Source organism: Mus caroli, chromosome X (assembly GCF_900094665.2).
Source record: "Mus caroli chromosome X, CAROLI_EIJ_v1.1, whole genome shotgun sequence".
Taxonomy (NCBI): domain Eukaryota; kingdom Metazoa; phylum Chordata; class Mammalia; order Rodentia; family Muridae; genus Mus; species Mus caroli.
The window spans coordinates 82,279,694-82,299,769 of record NC_034589.1 but is presented as its reverse complement, the minus strand read 5'-3'; the positions used below and the strand labels follow the sequence as shown (position 1 = coordinate 82,299,769).

At 34.3% G+C, this 20,076-nt stretch overlaps 1 protein-coding gene across 4 annotated transcripts in view; it reads left to right on the top strand.

Moving 5' to 3' along the window:
* Il1rapl1 (interleukin 1 receptor accessory protein like 1) overlaps positions 1–20,076 on the top strand; it is a 1,320,182-nt gene that overhangs the window by 759,906 nt on the left and 540,200 nt on the right. The window contains exon 1 of one of the 4 annotated variants that reach the window (XM_029473015.1): positions 15,247–15,323. The exons of the other annotated variants lie outside the window; for them this stretch is intronic. The gene's annotated coding sequence lies outside the window, so the exon portion shown is untranslated. Of the gene's footprint in view, positions 1–15,246; positions 15,324–20,076 lie in introns of those variants that run through there. 4 annotated transcript variants of the gene reach the window in all.

Here is a 20,076-nt window from a genome sequence, read left to right as displayed (position 1 = left end):
AGAGAAGAGAAGAGAAGAGAAGAGAAGAGAAGAGAAGAGAAGAGAAGAGAAGAGAAGAGAAGAGAAGAGAAGAGAAGAGAAGAGAAACTTACAAAAGAATTTTCCATGTGGCCTTTTTCAAATATACCTTCAAATATACCCTACACTTTCTTTGCCTTGCCCTAAGAAACCTTTTCCTATTATAAACCTCCCTTATCAGTATTTCCCCTTCCCCTTCTTATTGCCTATGTTCTCCTCTCATTTATAACCTTTATTCTTCCTCCCCACCAATGGTCTTTCTTTTTTTTTAATTAGGTATCTTCTTCATTTACATTTCCAATGCTATCCCAAAAGTCCCACATACCCTCTTCCCCACTCCCCTTCCCACGCACTCCCACTTCTTGGCCCTGGTGTTCCCCTGTACTGAGGCATATAAAGTTTGCAAGACAGAAGGGCCTCTCTTTCCAATGATGGCCGACTAGGCCATCATCTGATACATACGCAGCTAGAAACACGAGCTCTGGGAGAGGGGGGTACTGGTTAGTTCATATTGTTATTCCACCTATAGGGTTGCAGATCCCCTTTAGCTCCCTGGGTACTTTCTCTCCATTGCAGACCCTGTGATCCATCCAATAGCTGACTGTGAGCATCCACTTCTGTGTTTGCTAGGCCCAGGCATAGCCTCATAAGAGACAGCTATGTCAGGGTCCTTTCAGCAAAATCTTACTAGTGTAAGCAATGGTGTCAGCATTTGGAGACTGATTATGGGATGTTTCCCCGGGTATGGCAATCTCTAGATGGTCCATCCTTTGTGTCTGCAAGTATATCCATACACTCTTCACAGATCAGAAATGCCGTGTCATTACAGGCCTTAGAATTGTTGGAGCCATCTGCCTTGAAACAGGTTATGTGAAGGGGGCCACATGTGAGCAAATGCTCTTTGCAGTTCAGATAGTGTTCTATTTGAATGGTAAATTGGAGAGCATACTAGAATATATTTATTGCTGTGTCTAAAGCTTCAGAAACCAATGACACCACATTTTATAAATCAACAATTTATGAAAAACTCTCATTCATTTTCATTGGAGATTTTTTTTCCCACTCCCATGTTCACTAGAGTGACTTCGCTAACTAGTTAGACTCTAAAACATTGCAGCACCTAAAATATAGCCTTTAAATTTGGTGAGACTAATAGACCCTTCATTTCTGTTTTGTAGTGAATTTATTTTGTGGAATGTCCAAGAAGCTTGAAAATAGTATTTTAGAAAAACACCTCTTTGTAACAATTTTATGGCAAAAGTAGTACCATTTAAGTATCTCCACTTTTTTATAAAATCAAAATACAGGAGGCATGGCGAGGTTTAGGGACCTTAGTAAGCTGGACAGCCAGTAAGTGGCAGAGTGAGGTTTGAAAATTGTTCTGGTTGTTTGTTTTGACAGACTCTTACTCTAGAGACACGTAGTGATTTCTGCTTTTCTGTTAGCACATAGGCAATTGAAGTTTCCCTTAGGCCTCTGAAAATAAAGGAGTTTTTGTATGAAATATTTATTTCATTGTTTTCAATTTTCAGTTGTGGTTGAAGAATACATAAGGTAAGTTGACCACCTTTTTCATTTTGTAGGTATATGCAGTTCTGGACTGGAATCCACCAGTTCTAGCCAAGTGCTCAATGAGGGGATTACACATTAGCCCTATATTAAACCTGGGTTTTTTGTTTGTTTGTTTTCCAGTAAAGTTAATACTATTGAATATTTCCATATTTCTGGGGCAGAGAGCTCTATAACATTTTCACTTTAGAAATCTCTAAGCCAATATCTTTTGTAAACCCAATTATGCTAAGAATAGCACTCTAATTTGACAAGAATGCACCAGACTATTAATATAACATATCAATAAACAATTGGAGAAAGGAGAACACTGCTCTATTTTCATATACCAATGTATGGCCAGAATTAAAGGCTCATTAAAAGAAAAACAGACATGCAAAAGGACTGAAATAATTCAAAATAAAAAGTAATTGGTCTTACTTTTTTTTCTTTTAGTCTGAACTTTGACTTTTGCAAAGGACAAAATTGATATCACGCATTAGAATGCTTATGTCTAAATCATAACTTCAAACATTTTTAGTAGTCCCAAACTAAAAGTCCCAAAGGAATTGTATTTTCTTAATTAGTGTATATGTTTATGTAACCATTTATTTTAAAAATGTATTCAAATATCAATAAATACATTATTATGTGTATCCTATATTTTTCAACAATGATTTTCACTGAGAGCTCTCTTGAAATTTTAAAAATACATTAAAGGTAAAAATTAGATAATATAAAATATATTGCATAATTACACAGACAGTATACATACACAGTTATATATAGCAAAATGTTAGTCCACCAAATAGAAATGACATATAAATAATTGCAAAATTGTATAGTTCCTATTAGAAAATATTAATAAATATATGATAGTGATATTTATATTAATATGCATTATTTCATAATGCTAGTATCAAATTAAATGTATATTATATATTATTACATTGATATCAATTTTAATTATTAATAACCATAAGAAATAATTAAAAATACATTGAAAAAACACAGTATGTCAAGGAATCAAATTCAGAGTACAACATGGTGGTGTTTAGGCAGAGAAGAGGAAAGGATCCTTCCTTACAGTTTTTTTTTTTCCAGTAACGTAGAGGGGTAAGGAGGTGAGTAGAGCCATAGTGATAGTACCAGTATATTCAATACCAAATATAAAGCTGCATGGAAGTTGCAGGAGATGGGGGAAGATAGTCCAGGTTAAAATGAACATTCTATAATCAAACAAAATAGTTTTCGGTTGATACCACATAGTATAATAATATAAAAATGTTATTAATAAAAGGACTATTAATGTTAAGAGTAATTATACAAGTGAGTTTTTTTTCTTTTGTTTTTAATTAATTTATTTATTTACATCACAAACACTCCCCGTCCCCACCTCACAGAATTCCTCCTCCCATCATCCCTCCCCTTCTGACAGAGTGGGACCCTCCTGGGTATCCCCACACACACACACACACACACCCTGGAGCATCACATCTCTGAAGAATTAGGCTCATCCTCTCCTACTGAGGCCAGACAAGGCAGCCATAGAGACTGACCTGCTCATCTGCTATATATGTATGTGCCTGAGCTATATATATGTCTGAGGCCTAGTTCCAGCCTGTGTATACTCTTCAGCTGGTGTTTCTGTCTCTGAAAACCCCAAAGGGTCCAGGTTAGTTGACTATCTTGGTCTTCCGATAGGGTTCTTATCCCATTCATGGGCTTCAATCTTTCCACTAACCCTTCGTAAGAGTCCCCGACCTCTGTCCATTATTTGCCTGTGAGTTATCTGTATATGTTTCAGCCAGCTGCTGGGTTGAGCCTCTCAGAAGACAATTATGCTAGGCTCCTGTCTGTAAGCATAACAGAATATCATTAACAGTGTCAGAGATTGATGCTTGCCCTTGGGATGGATCTCAAATTGATAGGTTATTGGTTGGCCATTCCCTCAGTCTCTGATCCACCTTTTTTCATGCTTTTCTTTTAGACAGGACAGATTTGGGGTTGAAAGGTTTGTGTGTTGATTGTTGTCCTTATCCATCCACTGGAGGTTCTGACTGGCCTCTTCAGGGTTCCATGCCCCACTGTTAGGTATCCTGGCTAAGCACAAATGAATTGACTCCTGGGAGCCTCTGCCATTCCAGGTCTCTTGGACTTCCTAGAGATTACTCCCCACCCTCACCCCTGACAGCTACAGATTTCTTTAATTCATTCTCTTGTCTTTTTCCACACCTGGTCCCATTCCACAACCCGTCCCCATTCCCACATAAATCTCCCTTCCTCTGACTCCTATTACTATTTTTTCCCCTTCTAAGTGAGATTAAGCATCCTTGCTTGGGTCTTCCTTCTTGTTTAACTTCTTTGGGTCTGTGGGGTTTATCATGGGTATTCTATACTTAATAACCTATATCCACTTATCAGTGAATACATACCTACCATGCATATACTTTTGTGTCTGGGTTACCTCATCAGGATGATATTTTCTAGTTCCATCCATTTGCCTGCAAAATTCATGTGTTTAATGGCCGAGTAGTGTTCCATTACATAAGTGAACCACATTTTCTTTATCCATTCTTTGGTTGAGGAACATTGGGGTTCTTTCCTATTTCTAGCTATTAAAGATGCTTTGAACATAGTAGAGCATGTGTCCTTGTGGGATAGTAGTGCATCTTTTCAGTATATATGCTCAGGAGTGATATAGCTGAGTCTTCAGGTAGAACCATTCAGTTTTCTGAAAAAGTGCCAGATTGAATTCCAGAGTGGTTGTATAAGTTTGCAATCCCAAGGTGGGACTTTTTTCATTATCAATTCATTTGATGGTGTGAAGAATCATAATGACTTCAATTTCTTTGCACTATCTACCACCCTATTTTGGAGAACATTCAATTTTTAAGAGACTCTTAGAAATTCCTTACAGATCTCTAAATTTCCAAAAGGTGGACATGAAGTAGGAAGTATTCAAAAATTTACATTAAAAAAAACATTTGAAATTACTTGACAAGTAATTCAAATACTGTCACTTATTTTAACAGCAAACATTAAACATTCTCAACATCTTAAATAAATGATTAATGTCAATAGTACTTAGATATCTTAATATAATGATTATATACCATTAACAAAGGAATAGCAAATATTATGATCAAGTTTTCCATAAAAGTTAATAATTATATATTTTCACACTTTTGAAAGTTATTTTACAAATATTTTCATTTCTAGAAAACTAGGAAATCAGTGTATTTGATATATTTTATAATTATGTATGAAATATTTATATGTAGTATTTCAAATATGAATTTAATGAAGTTTTAGGCATAAATAAATTTAAAGATATATATTTTTGAGTAAGAGTGTTTTTACCTCCATGTTATGCATGTGCGCCACATATATGCACTGCCTGAAGGCCCAGAAAAGTATGTCAGATTTTCTGCAACTGGAATTAGAATGACTGTTAGCTGTTGTGTGGGTGCTGAGAATCAAATTCAGTACTCTTGATGACTGAGCCAATTCTCTACCCCCAGCAGAAAATTTTTACTTTTGTTCTTCACTTTTCTATATAACTCTACTATTCTCATATGTACTGCCAAAGATTTAGAGATATAATTTAAATTATCAAAAATATTTAAATGTATTTTATATTCGGATTATTTACAAGAGAGAAGAGATTGATCCACACAAGACCCAGGACTATAGGAAACTTTACTTCCTCAAGTGCTCATTGTGAATGCAGTTGAACTCTGTGTTGCTGGAATTGCCACAGTATATACTGAATGAACACCAACTATTTGTTCAATCTGCTGCTGTGACCACCTCTGATGCCACCACTGTTGATACTACTAAACAAAGAAATACTGCAGTCTCTGCTGAGAAAAGTTTTATTTGGTCTTCACTCAGCTGAGACAAGCTGAGAAGACACAGATGCCTGGGGCAGCAGAAAAATTTTGACTCCAGTAAGGTTAATGACAATAGCTTGCTGAGTGTTTAAGAGCCATTCTTGACTGCTTGAACCTTGTATGTAACTGTGTAGCATTGACTGTGGAGGACAAGATATGGCTCACACAATGATAAACACCATATGAATAATGCTTTGGAAGATTAATGTTCCTATTGCTGTAGTTGTTGTAGTAGAATCAACTTATATAGTTGGGGCTCATCCTTCTGAGGGTTTGCAGTAAAGGAATAGAGTTGGAGCTCCAGAGGTAAGGGACTTGTCAGGTTGTTTACTGAGTTGCACAATTATCTACATTGGACACTGCATTTCTTGGGCATAAATTGAAGTTTGGGGGTTAATAGAAGGCCTCTGAAAGAGATTCCCATAAAAGATGGGTTATTCTAGCTCCTGAGCTGATCTGCTCACCAAAGCTCAGACTGCCAGCCTGAGGGCAACCACACTGATGATGACATGGGTTGCCAGACTGGTTTCTGCTGAGCTTGCAGATAATTGGGCAGCTGAAAGAAGGTCACCATATTAAGTAAGCACCCACAAAGACATACTGAGAAAAGCTGGCTGGCCAAAGAGCAAGAAAATCCTACAGCTGCTGCCTGGGATGACTGATAGTTGAGGATACTTTTCCTGAACTGTAAGAGAGTTTGACTACTAGAGCTTATGCTTATCTGATTGTGGACTTCTTCCTTGGGGAGCTGTGATCAAGACTATTAAAATCACTGGACCCATAGAGCATCTTGCCTGGTCATGCAACCTTGGTCTTGACAGACCCCTGGCACACATTGACTGTGCTGTCAGGTTCATTCTTTGCCTTAGCCACAGAACCACCTGAGTACTCATCTAAGTAGTTGTGAAAGAGATACATCTGGTTCTCACATCTGTCCTCTTTATGTGGTGCTATTTGGGCAGAGAAAAATGGACCATTAACCAATTTTATGACACTGCTTCATTTCTGATGGCTGACTGCCAGCTTCACATTCAAATATACAATCATATTTTACCTCAGGAGCTGCTCACATTGCTGCTTCTGATTCATCAGATCTGATAGTCTCTTCTCTGTTAACATACCTCTCCACATCTACTTCACAAGATCTGACAAAGTCAAAAGCCTCTGTTCATACATACCTACAAAATTTCTGCCTTCAGAAAATTTCAAGTCATAATTCTGACCACCTGTCTTTAGTTCATTTTTTTAGTCCTACAAAAGCAAATATAGGAAATCTAAATGTTATCACAGTTCAGTATGCTGGCGTTCAAAGATTAATGGCAGCATCTGGTGTAGCCTCTGTTGCTCCTTGTCCACATGGCATTAGGCAGGAGAGAGAAGATCCAGTTTTTCACATCTTTTTAATACCATCATTAGTCTGACACCCAGATGGGATCCTCATAATCTGAATATCTCTCATTGGGCACCACTTCTTAGCAGTGTTGAATTGAGAATTAAGTTTCCAACACATTAATTTGGTCATATATTTAAAGCATATCATTTGGTCTTCTTCCTGTAAAAAAATCAATCGTATGAACACATGGGAAGACAAGCAGTAAGAGTACCTGCTGCCGCCGTCTACATTTGACATAGGATACCTCTTGCAGCACTATTCTGTTGATCCAGTACTATTTTTGTTATATAACTAATCATTGCAGATTCTTCCTGCCACATGTTCCTCACAGTAGTTCTCAGTTGCTCAGTCTGTCCTCATTTCAAACAGAGCACCTAATCCTTATCTTCCTGTTGCTTGTCCTTTTCTACTTGGGATTTTCTGATTGTACGATTCATATTGTTCTTTGAATACTGTAGTTCTTGTTTACATACAGAATTCAATTCACAGTGTCCAGTTGCAGTTTCCATCCACTTTGTGGATGCAAATGTGAATGCAATTGACAGTGTTTTAGCTGTTGAACTCAGTTTTGGTCTTTCCATTTTCCTGAACCAGCAATAGAAGAGGCTCTATCAAAGTAGGATTTTGTAGTTGGAAACTAATCCTTATGCTCTTGTTACTTATAGCAAAAAGATGTTTTGAATGTTAATGATTACTTATCATGTGATATTTAAAATAAATATCATAAATGATATTCATGACATTTTACAAGTCTTTGGTTCTTCTGATTCCTTAAAATTGACTTAGTTTATCAAGGTTCTTTAGTTTTATTCAATTAATTGTTTCCCTAGCCATGTTATTTTAATACCTTCACACAAATGTGCCTCCATGAATTTTTGTTTGGTTTGTTATCTGATTCGCTGATAGGTTGATATAGGAGATTTTTTATTATCATCATTTTTCTGAGAGAAGGGCTCACTATATAACATAGGTTTATAATCTTGAGTTCAGGATCTTTCTGCCACAACCTCTTTAACTGTTGGAACTTTGCCTTTTATAGAAAGAGATATTCACCTCTGGTCTTTTCCCCTCCAGTATTCCTAGTAACGTGTAACTTAACACACCAGGTTGGAAATCAATTATCAGTATTTCATAAATGAAACGTAAGGCTGAGCCATCCCTTAAAGGTTAGCAGAAATAGGAAAAACATAAGATGAAAACTGTATTAATGTAATTGTTCATAAAGAAGATCATAAAATACTGAAGTACTCAAGAGGATAGTAAACCTCTAAAATGAGACAACATCAAGGAAAAACTAAAGTAAACATTCACAAGATTACTAAAAAAACAAAACATCATCAACAACAGTGTTAACTAATGATGTAGGGGCAAATACAGATTCAATGGCTGTTTTGTGAATTTTAGTAGATCTAATGTTTATGCCTAGCCCAAGTTTTTTTAATATGTTGTCACCAGATTTGACCAGAATGGCTGTGCTGCATATCCCTATTGGTATATACATATATTAAACATTTCCTGACTTTCTTTGTTTTGAAAAAAAAAAACAAAAAACAAATATTTTTCCCTGCTGCTTTGTGGGCTGGCAGCATACAAAGATATCCAGTAACATTACATTTAAGTTTTATCATTTTGCTAACACAAGAACACTCAAAAACTGATGAATTGCTATGAAAAACCTGAGTGAGCTTCTTCCACTTAATAGAAAGTGAAGTATGATTAAAATCATGAAAGGAAAGCCAGAAAAAGACCTTCTAATAAGTCCTCAAGTAGACTAGGTAATAAATAGTATTAATGTCCTAGAATACTCAAGCATATTGTAACCTGAAAGAATACTGACAACATTAGTTATAGTTCCTTTCACAGCAATAAACTGAAACCAAAGGAAAGAAAGAGACAGTTCTGTCTTGAGAAACTTAGTATAATAGCTTAGATCCCAAAAATTGTTTACGATGGAAGTGACAAAGAAATAGCATAGACAGAAATAGAGAACAGAGTCATATACAAAAGTGAATAATTCTGTACAAAACTCCTCAATAACACAATTATGCATCAGGTAAATATAGCATACATAATCATATTATTAATGATGTAACTTTCAACATTTAGGAAAGGGCATAAGCTGTCAGGTAGCCCTTTATTTGATAAATTGAAAATAACATATCCAAAGTCACTATTGAAATTAATGTCTTATTCATGTTAATGTACTTTATCATTTTACAAATAATAACTGGTAAATAATGTCAGCAGTAACTACAAAGTCATATTATGCAGAAACAATTAGTATAATTTGATTCCAAATAAGCCCATATTAGTAAAAGAAAGCCAGAAGCCAGAAGTAATTTAATAGCTCTTAAAAATTAGCCACCAAGGTACTCAATTATAATTGTATTTAAAAGACTAGTGAACATCTTTGTGACAACATAAGATTTGTGCAAGTGGGAATAATAGCATTGCTGTTTTACAAATTGGGACAAAGGAAAGATTTTAAGAAATAGATGTCCAAAGGATCATGACTATATTTTTTTTATGTGTGAACAACAATTTGGACAGGCTCAGCATCTTATTGAGTAAAAGTAATTGTGTTGAACTTCCATATTTCATAAAATCTCTCTCTACCATGTCTATAATTATATACTTTTAAGAAGGAATCATGTATTATAGCTGCAAATTACAGAGATAACAAATATATTTTCAATTTGTTGTAGAAGTCACTTCATATGAGAAGAACATATGAAATAATAATCTTATAGCACTAACATGAAAGTCATTTTGACAGCTGACTGCTGCAAAGTCTCCTGTGTAATTATTCTACTCCCCCCACTGCTAGAGAAATGTTTTTCAAGTGACCTGCAGTTTTCAAAACACTGAGTTTCAAAATGTCTGTTTTATGTACACAGCTGTTGACATCTACATCTATTTAAATATCTAGTTCCAGAATCGCCTTGTTGATTCAGACACCTAAATCTAAGAAAAGAGGAATACTAGTAACTAATAAACCCTTCTTGGTGGTGTTTTATTATTTATATTTTTGTACTACTACTGCATCTAGGGATGCTTTCCTGCTTTATGCTTCTGTGTCAACTGCATTTCTTTCTGGCAATAACATGAGACAAGATTAACTGAATTTCAAATATATGGGTCTTTTGCTCCCAGGAAGGGTGTTCTACTCATATTGAACCTTTCTATAAAAATGAAAATTTGAAACTGGGGAGCAAAAAGGAAGCCTATATTCTCAGTGGGATAAGGAGATTTAATAGGAAGAACTTTGTGATTTATTGCTTTTATTAGATGAAACTGAAAAGTAGATTAAGCCTCTAAAATGGAGTGACCTTGATACAAATTCCATACATACCTAGTAGTGAAATATAAATATTAAAGGGCATAAGCAACAACATCATATATAAGTGATAAGATGCAATACATGTAGTGGTAGTGGTGTTGACTGCAATCTAAAGGTTTCATACATTATTACAAATAGAAGTGAAAGCAGTAACACATATTACATAGCTCGAACTCATTTTAAAACATATCTGTATCAGGATGCTATTTACTTCTTAATAAGTCTATGAGGAGAAATGTCCTTGTAATTTTATGAACAGGTTTCTGAATTTCAGGAAACATAAATTAGTTGTCCATAGTTACACAGACTTAATTTCTCTGCCCATGTTATATTCTTTATTATGCTTAAAGTCTACATAGCCTTGTGCTCTAGTGCTAACACTTCTCATCATATTGTAACTTAACTATGAAATTATAATCTGACAACCCAAAGTTTATGATTTCTGACATTAAAACTACTGGCACAAACAACTTTTTAAAACGTTTATATATCTATATTTATGGATCTTTGCCTGTATGTGTATTTGTATGGCATAGAATTCAGCTAAGGGCATTGGACACCCTGGGAAATGGAGTTAGAGATGATTATGAAACAACATGTAGGAGTTAGGAATTGAACCTTGGTCCTCTCCAAGAACAGACATTACTCTTTTTCTTAAAATTGAATATTATGTATATTCCTATTTATATTTATATTCTGATCATGGTTTCCCCTTTCTAAGCTCTTCCCAGATTCTCCCTATTTTCAGACACAGTCAGATCCACAATCTTTCATAAAACAATGTTTCATGTTTCTCAATAAAACACAAACATGTATCAATGATAATAATAATAATAATAAGAAGAAGAAGAAGAAGAAGAACAGAATAAGACAAAACATACAGACAAATAGGAATAAAGGAGCAAAAGAAATAGAACAACCAATACACACAGACACTGAGACATTTACACTTGTATACACAGAATCTTTTGTGTTGCTTTTGCACCAGTTTAGTTTACAGGTAGCTCATAGTTGTAGACCACAAGATTTTTAGGTGGGCTTGTTTTTACCTTTCTCCTCTAGTAGCATGAAGAATACCTTCTACTACTAAGAAGATATGGAGGCTCTACATACACACCAGCTCAAATTCCCTGTGTTCAATGAGTTGTGAAGGTGTTGTCTTCAGTAATTTGGCCTTGATATCAGTTTGGACAAGAGCCTTGGCAATATCCAGGGTGTTTAGGATTTCCACAAGGTCTCTTAGATAAACATCTCAATAAGATGTACCCCATTCCTGGCACTGGATGGTTCATTTGGTGGCAGGAAATGTTTAATAGGAACTTTCTCTCCCATTATTTGGTGATTCCGATTTAGTTTCATTTCATATATGTATGTATTTTAAGAAGATTCTGTTGTAGGTTTCTACAGAACCCCTGAATACCCCTGAGTTTTAGCTGTCCATCTCTGTATTCTCTCCCTTGGCCCCTTCTTCCTGTCCACTCCACATTTGATCCTCCCATTCCAGCCTTGCATAATTGTCTATTCTATTTCCACTTCCTAAAAAGAGCCTTCCCTTCCCCCACATGCCTCATTGTATTTTAACCTCTGTGGTTGTATGGATTGTAGCCTAATTATCAAAGACTTACCAGCTAGCATCCATATATCAGTGAACAACATGGTACTGACATAAAACAGACATGTTTCTAAATGCACTCAAATTGAAGAGAGATGTAAGTACACACACCCATATACATCTGATATTTTTACTTTAAAAAAAAACAGGAACACACATTAGAAAAAAAAGAGCACTTTCAACATATGGTGCTGGTCAAACTAAATGGTTGCATGTAGCAAAATGCAAATAGATCCATACTTATGTCAATTTCAAATGTATCAAGAACCCCAACATAAAAAAAAATATACTGAATCTGATAGAAGAGAAAGTTGGGGATAGTTTTAAACTCATTTCCACAAGAAAATACTTTCTAAATAGAATGCCATTTCACAAGCACTAAGATAAACAAATAATGGGACCCCATGAAACTGAAAAGCTTCTGTATGTCAAAGGAAAACATTATTCAGAAAAGCATCGGCCTATCAAATTGGAAAAGATTTTTACCAACTACATGTACATCCAACAGAGATCTAGTATCTAAAATATATACCACAATAAAAGAACAGGACATTAACAAAACAAATCTTCCACTTTTTAAAAAAATGGAGTACAGATCTAAACAGAGTTCTCAAAAGAAGAAAAACAAATGGCTTAGAAACACTTAAGGAGGCTGATTATGGGATGGATTCCCGGATATGGCACACCACTGCATACACTAGCAAGATTTTGCTGAAAGGACCCAGATAGAGCTGTCTCTTGTGAAACTATGCCGGGGCCTAACAAACACAGAAGTGGATGCCCACAGTCAGCTAGTGGATGGATCACAGGGCCCCCAATGGAGGAGCTAGAGAAAGTACCCAAGGAGCTAAAGGGATCTGCAACCCTATAGGTGGAACAACAATATGAACTACCCAGTGCCCCCCGGAGCTCATGTCTCTAGCTGCATATGTATCAGAAGAAGATGGCCTAGTTGGCCATCAGTGGAAAAAGAGGCCCATTGTGTTGGGGCCGGCCAGCAGCTCACATGTCCGGGTTCGAGCCTGGAAGGCATCTTGGAACTGAAAGAAAAGAGGGAGCCTAGGTGGGTTGAGAAATAATAGAACCAAGACAACTAGTCTGCTTAAGGTTCAAATTTTTAGTGGTGGGCATGCTTTATAAAAGAGGGGGGAAGTCCATTCCTGCCAATTCATCCTTGGAGCCTGGAACCAGCTGCAGGTGATGATGTGCAGGATAGGGCATAGTCTCCGGAATAGCTCCAGGGCCTCTCAGCAGGTAGCAGTATCTTGAAGAGGAACAGTGACAGTAGCTCAACAAGAGAGTGATCTAGGGAGGAAGGCTCCACCCTAGATAATCTCCTTAGTGGCAGCAAGGTCAAGTTCTGGCTCAGCCTGCTTCAGGCATATGGGAGGCTACACCATTGGTCGTGCAAACTTTATCTGCCTCAGTACAGGGGAATGCCAGGGCCAAGAAATGGGAGTGGGTGGGTAGAGGAGTGGGTGGGGGAGCGGGTGAGGGACTTTTGGGATAGCATTGGAAATGTAAATGAAATAAATACCTAATAATAATAAAAAAGAAACACTTAAGGAAATTGCCAATATACTTAGTCACAAGGGAAATGCAAATCAAAACTACTTTGAGATTGGATCTTTACCAATCAAAATGGCCAAGATAAAGAAAATGAATAACAGTCCATACTGGTGAGGATATGGGATAAGGAGAGCACTGGTGGGACTATAAACTTGTACAGCCACAATGGGAATCTGCATGGAAGTTCTTTGTAAAGGATAGATGGATACCTGAAGATCCAGATATACCACCCTTAAGTATTTACCGAAAGAACGTATATCCTACAACAGAGATGCTTGCTCAACCATGTCCATTGCTGCTCTCTTCATAATAGCTAGAAGTCGAAAATACTTTACATGCCTATCATTGGTTTAGGTGATAAAGAAAATGTGGAACTTTTAGGAACTTTTACACAATATATATTGCTCAGTTATATTAAAAAAGAACTCAATCATAAAATTTGCAGGTAGATATATGGAACTAGAAAAAAATATAATCCCGAGAGAGGTAACCTGGTTCTCGAAAGATAAAATATGATGGATATTCTCAATCAGAGTTCTTTAAGTGCTGAGCTATCTTTCCAAATTTGACATAAATTTTTTATATCACCATGAAACCTTCAGCATGTTTTTATATGTAAATTACCATAGACAGGAAAATGCAAATGGATCTGAATTTATTACTCTTTTCAGCTTTAAACAGTGGTTTTGATAATATTTTCAAATACATAACTATATGCCATGTTTATCTCTTATTTTTCCCACATTGAAGACCTTTACAAATTTACATACAAGGGTAAGTAAACACTCCAACACTTGTTACTTTATCTTTTGGTCAGGAATTAACCAATATAAATTCATTCCAAATAATTAAGCTGTTTGAATTTAATGTGAGAAATGAACTATAATTATAAGAAGTGAAATGTCTTAAAGGTTAAAAATAACAGGAAGTGACTATCACTAATACATCCTTATTTTCTAAAAATAATTTATTTCATCATTTTAAAGTATTTATATTGATATATTGTTGCTATGTGGTGTCCTCAGTAATAGGGTCCTCACCATCAAGTAATGAAATAAGTCTATCAGATGATCTAGCTAGACCACTCCTGAGCATATTCCCAAAGGAATCTGTGTCCTTGTCCAGAAACTTGCGCATCCATTTGCATTGCTGCTTTATTCACAATACCCAGAAATTAGAAATATCTTAATATCCATCAACTAACTAATGGATAAAGATAACATATATACACAATGGACTATTATTGTGACATAAAGAAAAATTAAACTATGAAATTAACATATAAATGGAGCTAGAAATAGTCATTCTGAATGAAGTATCACAGATTCAGAAAGAAAATCTTTTCTCTCTCATATATGAATGTTAGATATGGATCTTTAGTTATGTGCATTTGAATGACAGTACCCATTAAAGTCATAAGGCATATATGAGACAATGGTAGGTAGAATTAAAGGAAAAATATTATATATATATATACATATATATATATATATATATATATATATATATATATATATANATATATATATATATATATATATATATATATATATATATATATATAACAGTTTCCATAATGAGATGGATGTATCAAGAGAGAGATAACATGTAAAAGATAAATATTAAGAGGCTTACACAAAGAAGATACAGTATGTAAATGTGTATCCAAATGAAATGCAGACCCATACTTTTTTTTAAAAAATTGCATCACATTTCATGTCTATATATAATTGGGAAAATGATGTAAAAGTACTTTATTATGAATGTTATTTGTCATCTTCACAATTAATTTTCTTAAATCCTTGCAGGTTTTTTTTTCATTTAAAGTCAAGGAAAACAAGATGATTTTCAAGATATACTTTGATTTGCATAGAATTAATGAAAATCTTCTGTGCCATTATGACAATGAGAAAATATTTACAGACTCACTAACAAAACTAATTCAAGGTGCTATTTCCTTAACATTACTAAAGAAGTTAAATATGGTAAAATAAGAATTAAAAAAATAAATATCTCTGAGAAATCCTTTTCTGTGTGAATAATTCTTTAGCAAACACTGACATGTTTCTCTCTTCTTTAAGGGTCTGGTGAAGATCTTTCTGGAATTTTTATTTTTTATTTTTATTGTAAAATAATCTTGTGAAATACACAATGAGCTGAGTATCTCCATCCCTATATATTTATGGACAGTCGTCCAGGAGATATCCTCCTTCATTTGCAATAAAAGCTATTATGATAATTTAAAAAAAAACTGTATATGTGAACCTTGGAATGCAAAACACGGTTTGCAAGTTGCATAGCTGTGACTGATACATATATCTCATTTCTCTATGCTCTTTCACATCAAAGACGTCTAAAGCTAGAATGCAGACTGGTTTTCGTAAGACAGGATAAATAGTTCATAAGGTGATTATTATTATGTACCAAGTGAGTACTAGTGAGTCTGTACATTTCTATTTTACCTCTTTGCTGGTCTAGAAAAGTGTATCTTCTGCCCAGAATTATACTATTTCAAAGAGATATAAAACAAGACACAAGAAAAGGCCATATGAATATGGAAGCCAGAGGTTCTAGTGGCAAAAATTTAGGTAGTCAAAAAGTAAATATAATTTGTACTAAGTAGCAATTAACTAATAGTTTATTTATACATTCATTTAACATAATTGTTGAGAGTATCTCCTGTGTTTACCAATCACTTACAGGGAGATCAGTAGATCTATGAAATCTCTAAATTTAACAAACTATCAGTGAAAAAAATTCCTGTAATAGGTTGTTAGCCATGTGTCATTCAGAACTGGAGTGTTCTGAAGGGGGAAAACAGTAAGTTAGGTTCTTACTAATGCATATTGAAATGTGGATAAACTCTGCCATTATGTTAAGTTAGAAGTCCAGACATAAAATGCCAACATTCTATGATATATCCAGATTAAAAGGATCCTTGGAGGCATGAAGCAAATTGCTTGCTACAGATGTTAAGAAGGAAAAAAAATGGTGAAAGCTTACAAATGAGAATGAAATTTCCTTTTGAAGAAACAAGTATCTCAGATTTAGATAAATATAAACTGTGATTGCCATGACTAAAATAAAGGAATGAATTGATAGATATTAAGGATATTTCCCGTATGCCTTCATAAAAATATTATTAGTAATGCACTTTCCAGTATACTGGGCCTGATTTCTATCAGAGATCTAGACTTATTTTCCTTCCCTCCTTTAATCTACATTACTCTGAGATTCTACAGAGATAAGACTTAAAAAGACATTTTTCAAGAATAGCTCAGAGAAACACTAGACTATATTTTTTCTGTGCTAGAGCTTCATTAACTATAATATTCCAGGAATATAAAGTAAAAAATTAAAATGATAATATTATATTGATTGGTTCCCATGAAAAATGAAGGAAATGATTTTAAATTTATACTTTTCGGATGAGCTCAATTCACCAGCTAAGTGAAAAAATAGAATTCTGAATGAGAAGGCAATAAGCCAGCACTCTTAGGTCTTAGCTGCTGGATTCTTTTGTTCTAATCTTTTCAGCAAGGGCCAATTTCAGCCACAGTTAAATCAATAGGTCCTTCAGAGTCCTCTGAGAAGAAAAACTAATCCAAACAAATCTCACATTTAGTGTCAGTAGCTACAAGCATAGTTATTTAAGAATGATAAGATGTAAGAAAGGGGCCACATACATAGCTCCAGGCATCACTATAAAGACCTATGGGACAATACAAAAAAAGAAAGAAACAGAAGGTTTTCAGTGTAGAAATAAAGCATCAAAGTACACTTAAGGCTTAATAAACTTTGAAACATTAACTCCACAATCCAACCTAGGCTCTTCTTTCTTCCTCTTCTTTCTTCTTCTTCCTTCTTCCTTTTTCCTTCTACCTTCCTCCTTCCTCCTTCCTCTTTCCTCCTTCTTCCTTCCTCCTTCTTCCTTCCTCCTTCCTCCTTCTTCCTTTTTCCTCCCTCCTTCTCCTTCTCTTCCCCCTTTCTTCCCCCTTTCTTCCCCTTCCTCTCCTCCTCCTCCTACCTTTTTTCCTTCTGCTTCTCATTCTCCTTATTCTCCCTGTTCTTTTAATTTTTGAATTCTCACAGCTAATAACCAGACCAAGGGTCAAATTTATGATTAAACTGCCTTCCATATAGTTAAGTTCTTTTCAAATCTGTAATAACTACTTCAATCACCACATATTTGTGATGGATCAAAATTATGTGTCATATCCAGAAAGATGGTTTCACTATTTAAAGGTAATTGTTTTATATGCCTGCTAATATGTGTTTGATTCCTTGATCCTATGCAAAGGTTGGAAGATAGAAATACCTCCATAAAGTTATCCTCTGACCTACACACACACACACACACACACACACATACACACACACACACACACACATACACATACAGTGCCATACATATGTACACAAGAATAATGTACATAGAGAGAGATACAGACACAGAGACATAGAAAATATATGTATATACCACAACAACCATGAAAATCTAAATATACTATGTGCCTTTAAATTTATGCAAAATATAGATAGTGACTTTAAAACTGACCAATGAAAATGAATAGACCCACTTTATTGTTTAAAGACTGATTAAATCACTGATTTTCTTGTACAGCATTTCATAATATGAGAAAAGATTGCTAAGCATTGTGGCAATGATATTATTCCCCCTCAGAGAAGCAAGGAGTTAACATAATATAAAATTCAAATGTTTACAAATGTTGTTAGAGAATACATTTAATAATCATGTTAGTGGAAATCTTGTTAGAGAGAGACACCAAAGTGTACATTATCATGAATAGAGGGAATTATAACAAAGTAATTGTAGTTATGTGATGCTAATATTATTGCATAAAATGATTTTAATATACTTCTTCAGCTAACCATATACATGTAAAAATTTTCCCACCTACTCTTTTTGTTCTGAACTCTTACCTATATTGAGTAGAAATTTACTTCCCTTCTGCAATGTTATCATCCTTTTAGAAAGAATAATTTGAAAACTCCTGATAACACATAGTTCAAAACCATTCCATACTTCCAAGTTGCATAATGTTGAAAAAATTTAGGAGGTTATCTGTGAATTCTGCAGATATGTAAAGAAATTGTTTTCAGTTTTATTGATTTGTTTAATATAAGTTTCTACATTATCTCTGAAATTATTATTAGCTTGTATTGATTATATAGGATTATATTGTAGAATCTTTTCCTTTAGAATACAGGACTCAAAAGCAAGCACTTTCAGAAAAGTCATTTTATGAATGTTTAAGAACATATATTAATAAATGGATATGAGTAATCATATTTTATTAAGAAGTTCCACTTATTTTCTTTTAGTTTTATTAGATTTTAGGAAATGTAAGAATTAAAATTTGAATTTATATTAAATTATGATTTAGGAATTTTAATTTTGAGGAAAAAAATCAAGCTGTGTCATCCTGTTTTTTTCCATTTTACAGTACAATACAAATATAAATGCTATAAATTCAGTTATACAAAGTGGATCTTTTTCCATTTCATTCAAAGAAAAATAAGTATATATAGTTATTGAAAACATATACATATATATTTATTATTTAAATAAAAGTTTATGAGAACATTTATACATGCTGTCCTAATATAATTCTTTCTAAGAGAGAAATTAATAAGTTAAAGATATAAGTTCTGCTCCCATTTTGGTCTCTAGTTGGTTAGCAGAACATGGAGAATTCATTGACATTTATAGGAATGATGCATGAAATTAAAAATAAAAACAATACATATTTTTATACATGATATATACTATAAGGTTATCTATATCAGAAAAGTAGATTGTTTCTAATACTCTAATAATTTCTTCAATGGTAATAATAGCTGTGTGCTTGTACTCTGATTTAAACAACTATGTTTTCTTTGAATACAAGTAAGTTATGTGTATTAGCATTGTATGAACAATAAAAGCATCAGTCATTATTCAAGTTTTAACCTAAACTGCAGCCTTTATAACAGTTAAAGGCAAAATAACACATGATGATGATTTTCCCATACATTCTGTAAGAGTATTTTCCTTGCTTATTTAGCCCATTCTGCCAAAAACCTGGTTGGTACCCATAGCATTAATGATGCTTGAATGCAGCCATTATTTTAAAAACGTGTAAATTTCCCTCGGAGAGATTATATGTTTATTGATGAGTCAAAAGTTGCTTACTACTTATTAACTCTTCTCAGCAAAAAGGCCAATAGTAATGATTGGATACTATTTAAATATGTAGGATTTTAAGTCATTCAATGAGCAGAAAAAAAGCCAGCATTAAATATTAAGAGTAATCATAAAAATTACTGCTACCACAAGGAGTCTCAAATTCCAGATATTACCATACCATTGCAAATCAGCTGTCACTCCACAGAAACAGGCTTGAACGTCAGGAAAAGGAGAAACTGGGGACATCCGCCACATTCAGAAGATTAGGAATCACTTTAGCTTAAGAAAAAGAAAGGGGTAACACCACAGACAGGGGGTCCATGTTCTCTTAAAACTTCATCCATTCTTGTTCAGCCCTGTTATTCCTAAACTAGAACAAAACAAAACAAAATGTAAAGTCGCACCTATTTCCCTATTATGCAGTAGTAACACACTGAAAAACCTAAAGGTATCACATGGTTGTATTTTCTTTTTTTTCTTTATTTTTATTTGGTATTTATTTCATTTACA